We start from the raw sequence: 17,384 nt of genomic DNA on the forward strand, positions 1-17,384 counted from the left end.
CTTTGCAGTAAATGTCTGTGAATCTCTTTTCAGGGCTTTCATTTGATTAAGTCAGGCCCATACAGGATAATCTGCCCTTTGATTAACTCAGAATCAACTGATTTGGGGACCTAATTATATCTGCAAAATCCTTCACCTTTACATATAAGTTAACCTAATCATAAGATTGATGCCCTGTCATATTAACAGATTCTGCCTGTACTCAAGGGGTGGCAATTAGATAGGGTGTGTACCATAAGAGACAGGACTCTTGGGGCCATCTAAGAGTTCTGCCTGCCACAGTAGCTTTTGGTGTTTTCCACATTTCCACCATTAATTCTATAAAATTTCCAACATTAAAAGAAGTAAAGTTAATTTTTAAGCCCATAAACATGAAACTTTTGATGTTTGTGTGTTTGCATGTATGTCTACATATATATGTGTATATATAGAGAGAGAATCTCTTATTTTTTTAATTTTTATTGGAGTATTTGATTTACAATGTGCTAGTGAGAATCTCTCTTTTTTTTTTTTTTTTTGTGGTACGTGGGCCTCTCACTTTTGTGGCCTGTCCCGCTGCGGAGCACAGTCTCCGGACATGCAGGCTCATGGGCCCAGCTGCTCCGCAGCATGTGGGATCTTCCTGGACTGGGGCATGAACCCGTGTCCCCTGCATCGGTAGGCGGACTCTCAACTACTGCACCACCAGGGAAGCCCTGAGAATCTCTTATTTTTATATTGCAATTAAATACCTAGATAAAGCATATTTAATCAATATTATTTAAAAGTGTGGTCAAAGCTACAGCTCATTTTTTTACACATTTTGTGTATGTTTATATGTATGTGTGTATTTAGCATGGGTTTATTTGAAGTATGAGTGCAAGGTTTGCTGCAGTGTCCATGTAGGTAGCACCTATACTTTCAGTGCCCTAACAGCAGCCCCAGAGGAGCCATTACCATCTCTTTGCAAGTACTGGAGCTGTTACAATGTCAATGAAGTATCTCATATACTTCCACAGACATAGTAACAGCCCCACAGGAGTCATTACTGTGTCATTGCCTGAGCCATTATGGTGTCAATGGAGACACTATTTTAATGTCAGTGGAATGGCCCCACACAAGTTCTACTGCCATTATAAAAATAAAGGAGGTAAAACACACACAAAAGCAGGTTATTATCTGTTAAGGAATCTCAAACTCTCCAAAGTGCTAAGTAAGGCTCACTAGTGACTCTAGTTTGTATTTAACCATTGTTTACTCAGTCCTCTTAGAACATGGTAAGCACAGCAGTTTTCAGTCACAAAGTCCCAAACTTGGCTACTTTAAAACAATTGCAAGTGTTTTTTTTTTTTTTTTAACATCTTTATTATAGTATAATTGCTTTACATTGTTGTGTTAGTTGCCACTGTATAACACAGTGAATCAGCTGTATGTATACATATATCCCCATATCCCCTCCCTCTTGCATCTCCCTCCCACCCTCCCTATCCCACCCCTCTAGGTGGTCACAAAGCCCCAAGCTGATCTCCCTGTGCTATGCAGCTGCTTCCCACTAGCTATCTATTTTACATTTGGTAGTGTATATATGTCCATGCCACTCTCTCACTTCATCCCAGCTTACCCTTCCCCCTCCCCGTGTCCTGAAGCCCATTCTCTACGTCTGCATCTTTATTCCTGTCCTGCCCCTGTGTTCATCAGAACCATTTTTTTTTAGATTCCATATATATGTGTTAGCATACAGTATTCGTTTTTCTTTTTGTGACTTCACTCTGTATGACACACTCTAGGTCCATCTACCTCTCTATAGATAACTCAATTTCTTTTATTTTTATGGCTGAGTAGTCAATTGCAAGTCTTAAGAGGTGGTCCTAGGAGTTCAAAACCTCCCACTCTGACCAACTAACTCATCTGATATTGTCACAGTCCCTGCCATGAAGAACATTTATGATTATTCTTACATACTGACACACCACTCATCTGTGTAGTGTAAGGCTTAAAATGAAGATTCAACATAAGATGCTTCTTTGATATCTTAAAATCTGACAGCCTCAAATGGCCTAACCACAAGCTTCCCCATCCAGCGTGCTCCTGTGAATGTCACATAGCCAAACAACTGTCTTTATACCTGTCCTTATCAGAGGACCAGGAGCAGTGCCTGCTCATCCCTGACAAGTGGGCTTCAGTTGCCTGCCAGCCCATGGAATTACTTAAGCCAATTACGTCCTCTCCCAAGAATCAGGATTCACCTCGCCCTCTTGTAACTACAGAGCTGCGTCCCACAGCCCCTGGTTTCTCACTCTGTTCCTGAGTGCAGCATCCACATGGCGCTGTATGGTGCTGTGTCCTCTTCCTGTGGGCTGTGAGTGTATGTGACTAATAAACTGCTGTTGATTTCATGTGTCCAGTGTCAGGTGCCGTATGTTCAGCCATCTCCGTAACTCCAGGGTGGGAATTCCTCCATCAGCAATAGGTTGAAGGGGAGGTGACCAGAACAATCTGTTACTCTGTGATTTCTTGATTAGTCCCTCCTGCATTTCCCTTTTTATTTTCTTCTTGATTGTCAGTCAGTTTCATTCTACATCTTTGCTAAATCCTTGGTGTTTAAAAGAGATCCTTGATAATAAGACCCTATGATCTTAGCATTTTATTCCCTAATAATTGTTCAGCATATGGAATGGAATATATTACCAGCTACAACAATTTTTTTTTTGCCTGTTTAGTTAGAGAGACTATTTCTAAAGATGTACCATGATTTTCCATGCGTGTTTCCTGCTTTCGGTTAACTTTGTCCCCCCGCATTCATGCTCCTGGCAGCGAGCATATGTTTTAGCCCAGCAAGGCAACGAGGTTGTGCTATGGGAGGCAGTTAGTGTGTGCAAGAGAGAGGTGTGTTGCTCTAGTGCTGGACTGTGCAGAATATAGGAGGAGGCTCATTCAAATACCACTGGGTACCTCTCTGACTGGATGGTAGAAGGAGAAAGCAGAGATGCTGTTTGAAAGCAGGCAGACAACTGAGGAATTAGGAAACCCAATGAAGGGATGTTGTTTTGCAGTCTTGTAAGGCATAGTTGGCATGGTGTAGAAGGTAACCTGAAGGGAAGTAAACTTTCCTCTGGACTCAGAGTGTATTCATAACTATTCCTCTTTAGAAATGTAGAGAACAGTGTTTGCTAATGCCACCCAAAGAGAATTACAGCTTTGGGTTGTTGGATGGGGTAAGTGTGAGAAACTGAAGAAGTGGTTAATTTGTAAGGAGCTAGATTGTAAGGAGTTAGCCTGACATTCCTCTGGGTGATTGAGAATTTCTGTTTATTTCAAGGATTTACACTGGTGCTAACTCAGAAAATTTTTACTCGATAACGTTTGCAAAATAGGTCACCTGTTTACAAAGTTCTCTGTGTATCAATTGAGAAGTTGTTTTTCTTGGGGTCTTTCTTAGCAACATTTAGTCTTTGAATCTTTGAATGTAATGACATTTCTTGCCTGACTTAATTTAGGATCTTAATTAATTGTTATTTCAGGTCTCTAATTACTAAAGTACTTAGTGTGCTATGCATCAAACATTAACAAATCGTTGACTAACCAGCTGGGTTGCACCTGCAATTATGCATTTGCAGCTACAACTAATTGCCGAAATTTCACCCATGGAGAAGCCAACATTTGGTTCTCTGCCTTCAGTGATGAAGGGTTTTGGTGGCTAATGGGTCCCAATGTCACAAAAACTATCCTTCCATTTGTAAGATGCTAACTTTTCTCTATTCAAATTTCTATTTAATCACTTGATAAATATTAATACATTGTGGTTGTTTTGTAAACATCATATGTTGATATTAGTAGACAGCATTCTTTCTGGGCGCAAACACCATCAGTGTGTTGCCAGATTCAAATGGTCAAACCACATCTTTCCTGTCTCATGCTTTTAGAAATCCTGAGGATGAAATAAAACAGCAGGGCAGAGACGTTAAAATCTTCAAACTTGCTGAAAAGTGCCTAGCAGCAGTATCCCAACTCTCAAACCACTGAAACCATATAAAGAAAAAATTGACAAGTGGGGCAAAAATGTCACTTAGAGGCCATTTTTAGAACATTTAAGACCTACCAAGAGCTTAAGGTTGGGGACATATTTAGGTTTATACAGCTTTCATTAAAAATTACCTTTTTTTCAAGTTAAAAAAGACAGAGAAAAGTGCATTCAACAGAACACCGTCTGCATTTCAACATGCTCACACCGTCTGCATTTCAACATGCTCAGCATTTTTGCTTGCCTTTGGCAGATAATTTTTTTCAAAGCTGACCATTTCTTCTGTTAGATCGAAGAAAAAGAAAGTGAAAGGTTTATATAAAAATATTTTAAAATATTACACATACATGCACATGCACACACACTAAATTATATAGATTTTCATTTAAAAGAAAAAAAATACATCAGCAAAAAGTGTTCATAAACCACAGTCTCTGAAGTTTTTACTTCACTTTGTGGCTGAATACTTGATATTTGAAAATTATCTATTCTTACCATTTGTCATTTTCTAAGTATTGCTTCAGTACAAAACTGGATTTTACTTCGGTGACTGGAAAGTTACCAAACAGGCCCTTACTGCCTGGAATTCTAATCAAATGGAAAAAATATGCAAATCTAACAACTGGTCAAAATCAGGGTATCAGAAGAGATTTGTCTACCAGCAGCATAAATGTGTAACTATGAGTTAATATAAATCTGGAGATAGAATTAGACGACTATCCATATGTATTTAGTCTGGTGTACTAATTTTGAAATGAGTGCAATGCTATTAAAAAAAACAGCTGACTGACATAGTAAGAATGAAAGGGAATAAATATTGCATATTTACTGTGTTTCAGGTACTGTGCTAAGCAATTTATCTTTTTTTTTTCATTTGATTAACCTATCAACCCTGTGAAGGAGACTCCATAATCCCTATTTAATATAGGAAGAACTGAGGTTCAGAGATATTTACAGAGTAAGTTCAAGGCTACACTTCTAATTTAATGTGTCAGAGCCAGGGATTTGACAGACTGACACCAAAAGGCAGTCTCATTCAGTAAACAATTCAGATTCTGTAACTCTATGGTAATCAGGTACATTGAGTTTTACATCCATTAATTCATGTTTATGTTGTTGAACTAGATATAGATTTATAGATATATATGTAAATGGGCATAATAATACCTAACCTATCTACATTTAAAAATTGTTATTAAGTGAAGAAACAATAATTATTAGTGTGTTTGTGTAATTGTGCCCATATCTATATATAATCTATAGCTATATAACTATATTTTTATCTGTTTGTATATCTCCATTTCACAGATTGAAAAAGAATAAGAATAAGTTGTTCCCCTAGATTAAAAACTAGTAAGTAATGTGCTTGGGAGCAGACAGAGATATTTTCCATATGCTATAACATGCTAGAATAAAGAATAACTCTTGGCAATTATACATAAAGGTGAAAATTTCATGGCTACCTTGCTCTGTAACATGGATGATCATCAGTTTCTTCAGCTTGCAAAGTGGAGATAATTCGTTCAACAAACATTCATTGAGCATCAATTATGTTATATGACAATGTCCTAGGTGCATGAGATACTTTATTGATCAAAACTGAGAAAAATACCTTCCCTTGTGGAGTTTATATACAAGTGGGAGAAACAGGCAGTAAATAACAAGTCCAATAGATACGCAGATCATTTACTCTGATAGAAGGTGATAAATGACATGGGAAGAAAATCACACTAATTCAACCCATTGTGAGAGTGAATTATAGTTAGATTAATTATACGCATACGTAGACTCGGGTTAAATACACAGAAATTATCCACTGTATGATTAGATTATTTTCTTCCTACTCAGCACACCCAGGGTCTCCTTCCATTTGCCATACCCTTTCCCTAATGGCAAGATATGAGGTGAATGCTTGTCAGAAACACTCAGTTCTGTCATGACTGCAAATCCCTAAGTCCTCAAAAACCACTATTTTTTTCCTTTTTAAAACTGTAGTTGTCATAAGAAATAGAGTCACACACCTCAACTTTAGTTCTTCAGATGTGAATAGTAAAGAAAGCAAAAGAACAGAATTCTAACAAATCCCTGCTGAAGCCTCCTTTGTGCCAAAAAACAAAACTTTGAGAGAGGCAAAGATCAACACAAGGAAATTCATAATTGCTCCATTGTGGGATAATATACCATATGCCCGTCTATAACCAGGCACAACAGGCCATTGCCTAAATGACTTTCATAATGCACCCCATTGGGTCTAGGTACAGAACTGGAAGCCATATGGTGCAATTCAGCCCTCCACATGAACTTCCGGGTTTTCATTGTGTTGTGTCACATTATTTTACTATCATTTTTGATTTGAATGTACAAACTGGTTTTGCAGGAATAATCAAGACCTCCCTGAAAATGTTGCAGAGAGGTAACTTCTGTTTGCTTGACAGAAAGTTGTGAGGTGTCCTTTAGCCAGGCTGCTGGCTTTGGCTTCAGAAGGTCCACAGCATCTAGAGAGTGATGTGCAAACTGCCGTGCAGCCAATGAACCTTAAATGCAATACAAAGGCTCCCTATAAAAAAGCAAATCAAAACAAATGCTATTTATGGTCCTGGGTCAGAGACCCATTTGCACACTGGGTTCTAGAGACTCCCCCAAGCCCCATTGTGGTTCAGACTAGCTTGATCGTGTCTTCACCCATCTATGCATTCACTTAGCAAACATTAGCTGATTATCTGCTCTGCGTTAGGCACAGAGCTAGACTCAAGGGATATACAGAGTTGTAACACACCTCTCCAGAGCTCCATATGTGTAAAGTACGGTGGGGAGCACAGATGTGTTAAGAGGTAAAATGCTGATAAAACTATGGGGGCAAAGTGCTGTGCAGACACACAAAAAATCTAATGACTAATGGAATCTGAATGGAATTGAAATGTTTCAAATCAGGGATAATGACAGAACATGTGACACCACTAAATAGATGTTTACTGGGAAGAAAATAATTAGAATGGCATTCACAGTAGATGAAACACAACTGTGAATTATGCAAGGGAATGTAACAAATTCAAAGAAGGATGGTTATTTTTATCCAGGTACGGTTTTCTAAAAAGTTAATTTGATAGAAGTGTACTTATTCCTAGAAAACTTTAGTCCAAATTCACATTAAGGTGTCTTCCACTTTTGCCATGTCCATCATCACTATCCTGTCATTCTGATGTTTACTATCATCATAGTTTATTTTCCTATCTGCATGCAAAATGTTGAGGTAGTGCATTCTCAGGTTGCTCATCGGAATCACCTAGGAAACGCCTAAAATGAAGATTGTACAGCCCTACCTCAGGCATAACAAACCAGAATTCCTGAAAATGAGAGCCCGAAATGCGGATTTTAATACTTACAGGAGAACCTGTTGGTATTTAGAATTTAGAGAGCACATTCACATGCATCGTCTTAACATGATCTCTCCAACAGCCCTTTGTGGGAAGGAATGTGGTAATTTTAGAAGGTTGAGGTGAATTTCCCAAGGGAAATCATATGGGACTAAATCTTCAGATCACCTACCCAAAACACAATTCTCTTTCCATTCTCTTACCAATGCAGTGACTTACAGAAAGGCCACATGATGGAGAATCATGGTGCTAGGTAAGATTTATCTAGAGGCATAGTGGGGGTCGATTGCTTGTGCTTCCTGGAAGGCTGTGTTGAGAAGAATTAGGGAGCTGCTTTTGGGCTGCAGTGGAGTGCGATGTTTTGTGTCTGACATACGTGTGGAAGCACTGCATGACGGCTCACCTACTTATAATATGCACCTTTTACACTCCCAGTTTCTTCCAGTTGTTCCATCTCTTCTTATTTCTGCTTCCTTCTCTATCTCATCATAGTCAGCTCTTTCAAGCTGATTCTCCACCAAATGCTTAATTATCTTAAGCTGGTGATCAAACCAAGTATCAGTCTATTCCACATCCACATCTGGCACCTTCACTGATATTGAAGAAATCAGGCCAACATATAGTATGGCTCCACTAGAAGTGTATGGTATTGATCTTACATAGTAAAACAGTGTTCCTTTCTTGTACAAATAAATCAAGTGGGAAAACTTATAATTATTATATAGAAATGTAGAAATTATTAATTCTAGATATTTTATTTTTCTTCCCTGAAATACTGGAATTGTGATATTCCTTCAAAATACAGTCTTTCAAAAGAGTTTTGATAAATGAATGGAGTTCAACATGATCTTTTGTATTTTTTCGAAGAATCCAGAAGTGGAATATCACATTATCACAGAGGAAATGTGCACACACTTGCAAACATTAAGCACACAAATATATAAATGCGTATCTAAAAAATAGTAATAGCATTGTCATTCTACCTCTATTTGTACCTTTTTGAGGCAGCAGAATGTTCTGTGGGACATAAATGTTTTAGGTAGTTAGATATCTAATTGCAAATAGAGGCTCTGAGCCTAACTCTAGCAGTGTGTATTTATGAAAGTCATCATAAATATGAACATATATACACACAAAAATATATCACAATAACCCTGTGGGGTGAATATATTATCTACATGTTCTAAATGAAAAAAATATGCAAGGGAGTTTAATATTTTCAACGTTGCATATCTAGCAAATGCTAGATGTGGTTGGAATTCAAATCCAGGTTGTTTCATTCCCAAAGTATATGCTTTTCTTACTATACAACCCTACAGAAATGCAAAAGATATATTAAAGTCAAGGAGATGGATTTCCTTGGTGGTCCAGTGGTTCAGACTGTGCTTCCACTGCAAGGGGGTGAGGGTTTGATCTCTGGTCGGGAACTAAGATCCCCCATGCTGTGGGGTGTGGCCCAAAAAAATTAAAAAAAAAAAAAGTCAAGGAGAGATTATAAAAGGCAAAGGACTCCGTTATGAGTACGGTGATTTTGCAAATGAGTAAGATGTGAGCCCTCATTTTTTTTTTACTTTCTTTTTTTTTTTAGCAACATTAGCAGCCCAGTCCACTTAGCCACTTAGTATATGCTGATGTCCTCAGGGAAGTGATGGAATTTTTCTGGGCATTCCACTATAAGCGTGTGTTGTTTTGTATATGGAAAAGCAGTTAACAAAAAAAAGAAAAGAAAGAAGGAAAGAATATGTATGTGTAAAACTGAGGACAATCTCTGTAGTGAGAACTAATTGATCAGAGTACATAGCAATATTTGAGTTGAGACTTTTTTAAGGACATTTTATTAATTATTCATTCAGAGTATTTTGCATGCTAGGTGTTACCACATTTAGAATCTCATTTAATGCCATGAATGATTTCAACAAAGAAGGAAAGAGGAGGAGTAAAGGAAGAGGAGAAAGAAGGAGGGAAAGAACCAAGACAATCTATGATTTTCCCTATATTATGATACTTGAGGCAGAAAAACAAAGACAACCCTGAATTTGGTTTCAAATAGATGCCTTACTTAAGAAAACTTCCGGTAAGATTCACCTACCTTCCCTTGGCTTTGCAAAAGGATATTTAGCAGCCTCTGTTAGGTAACCTCAGAAAGACACAGGCATTCCAGGTAACTATAATTGGTCTGTGCTTAAAAGCTACAGTAAACAATAAACACATGAGAAATAAATACACTGCTGAGTGACCTTGGAGAGGACTGCCTTAAGCGGCAGGCTGGGGACAACCACGTCATTATCAGGGACTGGAATCACCAGGCTGTTGGAATAATCAGACTTTGGAGGACATTTTCACAGGGGGCAACTCCTGGGTGCGAATCTCTCACTCACACATTATGGCACCAAGTGCTTTTGATCATGTGAGAACAAGTGAGATCTACCTTGAGGTGCATCAGTATTCCAGGTGGAGGTATTAAATTTCTTGACAAGGTAAAGCCATGTATTAAGAGCTTTGCCACTTAGGAGCATTTTCACACCTGAGAATCCACAAACTACTCCTGCCCCCTATTATTTCATCTGAGACATTAGATGATAGTGCTCTTATCAGTTTGGCTGCAAAGTCATTAATTTTATGTTTGAAGCGAAGGGGGGAAAAAAGACAAATTTTCTCAGCTTTTGAAATGTCAAGTGAATTTCACCGAACCCTGAAAGAGAAAGTTCATGTTTTTTCTTTTAAGATTTAAGATAGGAGGAGGGTGACTGGCGTCGTTCAGTGACTGTAACAATTTATAGGAACTCTTCTTTGTGTCATGATCTTGAATCAATCAAAGTAATCAAGAAATTTGTAAAAAGTTCCCTCTGTAGTAAAAGTCAAAAAGTGACCCTTGATAATACCATGGGCAAAAAAGTATAATTCATACAAATGGAACACAATCAGGTTGATAAAATCCCGTACAAATCCAACTTCAGCCAAATCTGAATGCTTTAACAACAGCAACAATAATAGAAATAGTAATATCTATAAGGGATCATTTTGTTAATGCTAAATTTTTTGTATGCTTTGGCTTATCTACTTCTTACAGCCCTGTTCAAGTAGGTGCTATAATCACACCTATTGCTTAAATGGTGCAGTTGGAGCCTAGAGATTAAGTAATTTTCCTGTGATCACGTAGTCAACAAAAGGCAAGTCTGAGAATAGAGACAAGCTTCATTTGGCCGATCACAAACCCTGTGTTTTTTTTTTTTTTTTTTGGTACACGGGCCTCTCCCATTGCGGAGCACAGGCTCCGGACCCGCAGGCTCAGCGGCCATGGCTCACAGGCCCAGCCGCTCCACGGCATGCGGGATCTTCCCGGACAAGGGCACGAACCCGCGTCGCCTGCATTGGCAGGTGGACTCTCAACCACTGCGCCACCAGGGAAGCCCAACCCTGTGTTTTTAGGCATTAGTTTATTAAATTATTTAATAACTTTTTGTGAAGACATAAGTATGTTTTCCTAAAAAACAATGTTAAATCTTTTGTTTCTAGTATCTTGGCTCATCTGGAATACCACCATTGCTTTACAATGTGATATCTTTTCCTTATGACAAATAAAATTGTATTTTAAATAACCGGTGTTTGAGAATTTCTGAAGCGTGCATAATTTGGCCCTTCATTTGGCTCAGATGAAGAGTTTGGAATTCAAAATCAGAAACTGAAGGAGCAGATAGAAACTATATCAGAATTTGTTGTTGTTATTGTTAATATACTAGTTACATTTTTAAAAGTGAGTATGGTTATCTCAGTTACAGATGACAGACCGGGTATTCCTGATTCTAGTATTTCAGCTATATCCATTCTTTACTTAAAAAAGCAGGAGTGAGAACTAGAGATTACATGCTGGTTTTCAATAACTGATTCAAATAGTAATTTAGTAGCTGATAAAAGGGAGGAAAGGGGTTTTCTACAACAGACTTTAAATCCGAAACTACCACTTTACATCTTTCAGGTAATTTGGGAATGAGGCTGTAGATACCTTGAATGTTCACCATCTTACAAATGATTCATATACACTAAACCACTAGGGAAACAATAATTGCCAAATAGAATGAGAACTATATTTCCAATTTAGAAGAACAGGAAAACTATGGTAGAGAAGGCGAGTAAAATAATATAAGAAAACCTTCATAGGGCTATATACCGGCATCAAAAAACAAACAACAAAAAAACAAACCAAAAAAACAAGCTCAGCTCCCTCTAGGCCATCCACGTATTGCTTTGGTCGGCAGACTTTGCTGGGAATTCCCGGTTCTGATGGAGGATGCAGTGACTGATTGCCTCTGTACACAAACACTTTTACTGCTGTCCAGGGCCCAGATGTCAAAAAGGGCCTCATCAGGGGAGAAATCCATTGTTTGTTTTACTGTAACTTCTGCCTCCTGTTAGTGAAAAGGAAAACATTCTCTTTTTGTGCCAGATATAAGGGGATTTCAAAAAGTAAATGAGGTTGTAACATAAATATCACCATTTTCTTTTTCAAAAAGCAGGAGCAATTGTCAATGAGGAAAACTCAGCCAGACATACCCTAAATCTAGGTAAAATTATGTCAGGAGATGAATTAGGACACCAGTGTACAGAGGTGTGTCATTGTGTCATTCTAGGGAAAAAAAAAAGAAAGAAGAATGCCTTGAAATTCTCCAAAGAAGTTGTATGAAATTCTCTATTTCACTTAATAGTGGGAAAGCAAATTAATCACAGCTTTGTTCAACACTGACAGAGAACATAATAGAAATAAGAACCTCTAGAGGTGTGTTTAAAGATAAAAAAATAACTTGTTTTTCAGCTAGCAATTGTTTGCCTCCTCCTGATGGCCTATTACTTTGTCAACGTGACTCCTTATTTATTCTCTTTGAGCACATAAAGGAAGTCACTTAAAATCCCAGGGATATACAAGAGGGGGAAACCCCTCCAAACCAAGTGAAATCTTAACAGTGGGTATACCTTTAAAGGTCTGAGTCTGGAAAATTACCAGATGCATTTGCATGCATTGCTGACAAGCTTCACTGTGAGGGTAGAAAACACAAGAAACATTACAGCTCTTCAATTTCTAAAATCCATTTTTGTACATGAGCGGCTGGTCATGTCTGCAGATTTCTCAAGCTGCATCCCCATAAAACAACAAAATTGGACACTGTCAGCAGAAAAGGAGCATTTTGAATACATCAGTCAGAAAACAAGCACATTTGAAAAACAGACTTAAGAAAAGGTCAAACGGAAGGTTCTAGAAACCCACTAAAAGCTCTCTGTGAATGCCTGTGTCTGTCTATTTTGAAACTGCTTTACTGCTGACTACCACAAACTTGCATTTCACATGATTCATGCTCATTGCATCTCCCATAGCAAAACTTAATTAAATATTTCTACATCTGGCTTCTTGATATGCTTTTGAAACTTGCAAAATAATTCCCTTAAGCCTTGAGAACTCCTGAAAAAAGTATATTTAGGAGTACAAAGGACTCTGCTAGAAGTCACCATGGTTAATTACAGTAAAACAATATTTGTGATTGGTATCATGTATAAAGTTAATTGTCTCATTAACCTTAGCTGTTATAATCTGGTCCCATTATAAATGAGAATCAAAAGAAGGGCTAGAAATGAAATATAAATAATGACATCAAAATAGTGTACTTTACTCCATTGTGATCTTTAAGATTTAAATGCCTGTCTCTTCAGGTTAATAGCTAGTAAGTGTTGTAATGTCAAGATGATAGATGGATAGAAAACTGGCATCTTAGGATACTTTAGCACATTTCAGATTGGCTATCTTCCTTTCCCTTTCCCATTTCTATCTCTAGGCAATAGAAAATTAAATAATTACTTGATATGGAAGAAACAAGTCCATTCACTATTTAATAGTTCTCTTGAGGTAGGTAGTAATAACATGTGCACACTTCTAGTGGCTTCCCATGCAAAGTCAAGGAAGAATTTAAGAACATTCTAGCTTGGTGGCTAAAACACATGATCAAATCACAGACTTTGACCAGCGTTGAGGAGATTGCATCAAATATGAACAAAGGTGCATTCATTGTTCCACCAGAAGCTGAAAATCTGAACTCTAAGGACTTAAAGATGATTCAAGAACCCAAATGATTAACCTGGTAATGAAGTCATCTAGAAGAAGTAGATTATGACTTAGTCCTAGTTAGACTCAGGTAATGCTAACTAAATGTATTCCTGTTTGTTTTTGTTTTGTTTTGTTTTGTTTTTTTGCGGTACGCGGGCCTCTCACTGTCGCGGCCTCTCCCGTTGCGGAGCACAGGCTCCGGACGCACAGGCTCAGCGGCCATGGCTCACGGGCCCAGCCGCTCTGTGGCATGTGGAATCTTCCCGGACCGGGGCACGAACCCGCGTCCCCTGCATCAGCAGGCGGACTCTCAACCACTGCGCCACCAGGGAAGCCCTGAAGGGCTGTTTTTTCATTCCTTAGAGCTCATCCAACTGGGGGGTGGTGTACAGAAACTTCTAGAATAAACGTACTTAGTGAACAAGGGCTCAGTTGCTGTGGAAACTGACTCTAAAATACGGCAATTCCTTTTCAGGTTGTAGGAGCATTGGATGGGTGAAACTCTGCTGCTGTTCCCTTGTTATCTTCTGATCTTCTCTCCTCCTTTTCTTGGGTTGTGGCCACTGGATCCTTATTTGCTTCTTCTCTCACAACTCACTACTGTCTCTTTTTGTATCTGCCAGTTTTTCTTTCTTAGTACCTTTAATTGTTAGGGTATGAAATTCTCCACCTATCTTAGTTGAACTTGTGAGTGTTGAACACTAAAGGACTTAATCTAGAAAATAAATCTATGAAGAAAAAATTAGTTGTCTAAAGGGCTAACCCACAGCTTCTTATATATACTCAAAGAGGGTGCCCAAGAGTGAATTCTTTTTGAAGAATTCTCAAATGCTTTCAGGGACCAGGACCCTGGGCTTGTAGGACAGGAAGCATATTTCAGGGAATTTAATATCCATACTTTCCAGCTTGTGGATGTTTGGCTGGTAGTTCTTTGAAACTTATTGTTTAAAATTTTAACTAAGTAAAAAACAATCTTAGAATTCTGTAGTTTTATTTCTTATTCATTGTTTTTTTGGTCTTTTTCTTCCCATGTCAGGGACTTACGATTGCAACTTAAACCTACTGAAAGTAACTTATAATAAAAAGGTAGTAATTGAGAATACAAAATTTAATTCCTTAGATATCTATTAACAAACAATAGGGAAGTAACACATACCTCTTGGAGACTTAAACTTGAATATAAAATTCAAAAACTGAAGCAGTGTCCCAGTTCTCACTTATAAAGATTGCATGGTTTAATTTTTCTTTGTGTGTGTGGGTATGTTTGCTCTCTGAATAAAAGTTTAATCTGCTTATAAATGTTTTTTTTCCTCCGACACTATGCTGGCTAGCATGTGTCTCTGGGTTTCTATAGCCCTGACTCTTATCCCATCCCAAGAGAGAATGCAGCTCAGAGATAACACCACCTAAATGCAGCTCAGCTTCTCTTATTTGCATTATTAAGTGAAATTAATTAACTCACTAGCAGACAATCAAGGGACAGGGACAGGTGCCTATCTCTGAGCTAATCAGAGTTTGCCAGTGGGTCAAGTTATGAAAACATAAAATTATAACTTAGGACTACCATTTTAGCAATTTCTATGGGCTTGATATATCTCAGAGAAGCTGGTGACAAATGAGTAAGGCAGACACTCAATTATATGTCTATGGTATAGTCTGGTATAGTCTTGCATTGCATTCGTATATTCATTCAGTCAACAAAGATGTATTATATGTATTCAGAATACCAAAGACCCTATAGAATACTATAGAGATTTAGAATGATTCACTGTACATCTAAGTACATTATAATTTCTTATTTCCCCACTGCAAAAAGATTCTCTCACAGCTGTGCTAAAAGATTATTAAGGAAACCAGTAACTAGCCAATATATTTCATTATTAACTGCAAATCCTCCCAAATAATCTATATGAATAGAAGAGAAAATATCTTTTTAAAAAGACTAGTAGGGAAACATATTAGATATCAAGTAAATTGTAAATATATAATATAGAATTAAAATTTGCAAAAATATTCAAGTGAACTGGTTCATTAATATTATGTCCATCAAAAATAGCATGAAAATAGTTAAATGACAAACTTAAATATTACTCAAATTACTAAATCACTATTAAACTTAGGAAATGATTTTAATAAATAGATGATAATAATGATTATGGTGTATAATTCATGTATTGATACAATACATATGTCTGCTTGGTTACATATTGATTTGAGTGTTTTATGGTTTGATGAAAGCATACATAGGAAAACACCTATTGAGGTGAATTTTATAAACTATATTTAATAGTTCATATATACTAGAATCCAGTCATCTAGTAGGTTTCAGAGCCTATTGATTTTAATTTGGAGAATATCATGAGTAAAATACTTAAAGTTCTATAAAGTGTCTGCAGTATTTAGTCAAAAATAGTTAATAGCAAATACACAATTGTCTTGCAAAAGTAATTAAATGCACACACATACAATATACACACACAATGTTACTATGAAGCATACCACAAATTCTCTATTGCATTAAATGAGATGGAAGAGAATATATGGTATTTTATACCCAAACTCTATTAAAAATTCTTAATCTGAAATTCATTTGAAGCCTACATTTCTAAGTAATTAATATGATAATTATTTCAGGAATCCAGCTTTTCTTGGTGATTGTCTTTAGAAAGACAAACACTTAAAATAAATGGGTAGTATCAGCTATATAAATCCTTACAGTATATTATTATACTTTAAAATTTTATTCATAGCAGTTCTGTACAACCCAGTTGCTTATAATTTGCTGTAATTGCTCCTCAAATAGAGCATTAAGTTTTATGGCTTCATATTTTCCTTGACTAAAAGGCTTTATTACCATAACAATGCTCAGAAAATGGAAATATTGATACCCATAACCTCTAAGTGATGTTTGGTTATTATTTAATGTAGGGATATGCTGCTTAATTCTAAATGAATCAGAAAGTGCCAAGGCATTTTTTTTTCTTTTTCTTCCTAACATATCATTTCTGTTGTAATAGACTTAGGACTCTTAAAGAATAGAAACATTCTATTTTATAATGCATTTTTGTGTATAACAAGGCAGAGGTCTCTGTTAATATCTGAAAAAAAAAAAAACAGTGTTCTAATTTAAACCTTGGTTTCTTATTTTTCCACAGACTGATGCCCTTTGTGGGAGCACAGAAATTTATAGCCAAACCCCAATCTATTAGGATCAAGACATAAAAGAAAAAAATGGGTTTTAGTGCAGAGGGAAATAACCTTTTGCAATATTAATAAAGGCTCTCTATACTTACTATATTTCTTTGACCTGTAATGTCAGAAATATAGATTACACCCTTAAATCATGCCCTTCTTGCTTCATACGGAATTTGCACCATTCAGCTTTATCACAAATGTGTCCAGATTTTTACAACATCTGGCACATTTATAGCAATTAGTTCTGGGCAGGCTGTAGTGCCTCCAGTCTCAATTGCACAGTCCAAGAACATACACAAATTATGATTAGTAATGATTTATTCAATGATGAAGTAATTTATCTTAGTCATTTTAAAGCCTAAAACTATGAGTTGACAGTTGTGATTTGTGCTATGGTTTTCTTTGATATAATCAAGTTCTTTCTAAATGTTAAACCAAATGGATACAAAAAAGGAAAAGCCGTTGTAATAAATACTATGCCATAGTAAAACATTCTTTATCCCCATGGGATAAAATGATGAAACTGTACCAATTAGACCAATCTTTTTCAAAATAGATGAATAAAGTACAGTGTTTGGAACACTCTGAAAGATCTTGTAAATTTTAATTAATTCAGTTTTTATCACCAATTGGTGAAAGCCTAAAAGCTTTCTGTCATTTGTTAAGAGTGTCATGTATGAAAACCTCATAAAATATTTGAATTATGATTAACAGTGGTGATCTT

This window comes from Aethalodelphis obliquidens, unplaced genomic scaffold (assembly GCF_003676395.1).
Source record: "Aethalodelphis obliquidens isolate GAN/ISIS:26980383/991018 unplaced genomic scaffold, ASM367639v1 scaffold20, whole genome shotgun sequence".
NCBI classification, from domain to species: domain Eukaryota; kingdom Metazoa; phylum Chordata; class Mammalia; order Artiodactyla; family Delphinidae; genus Aethalodelphis; species Aethalodelphis obliquidens.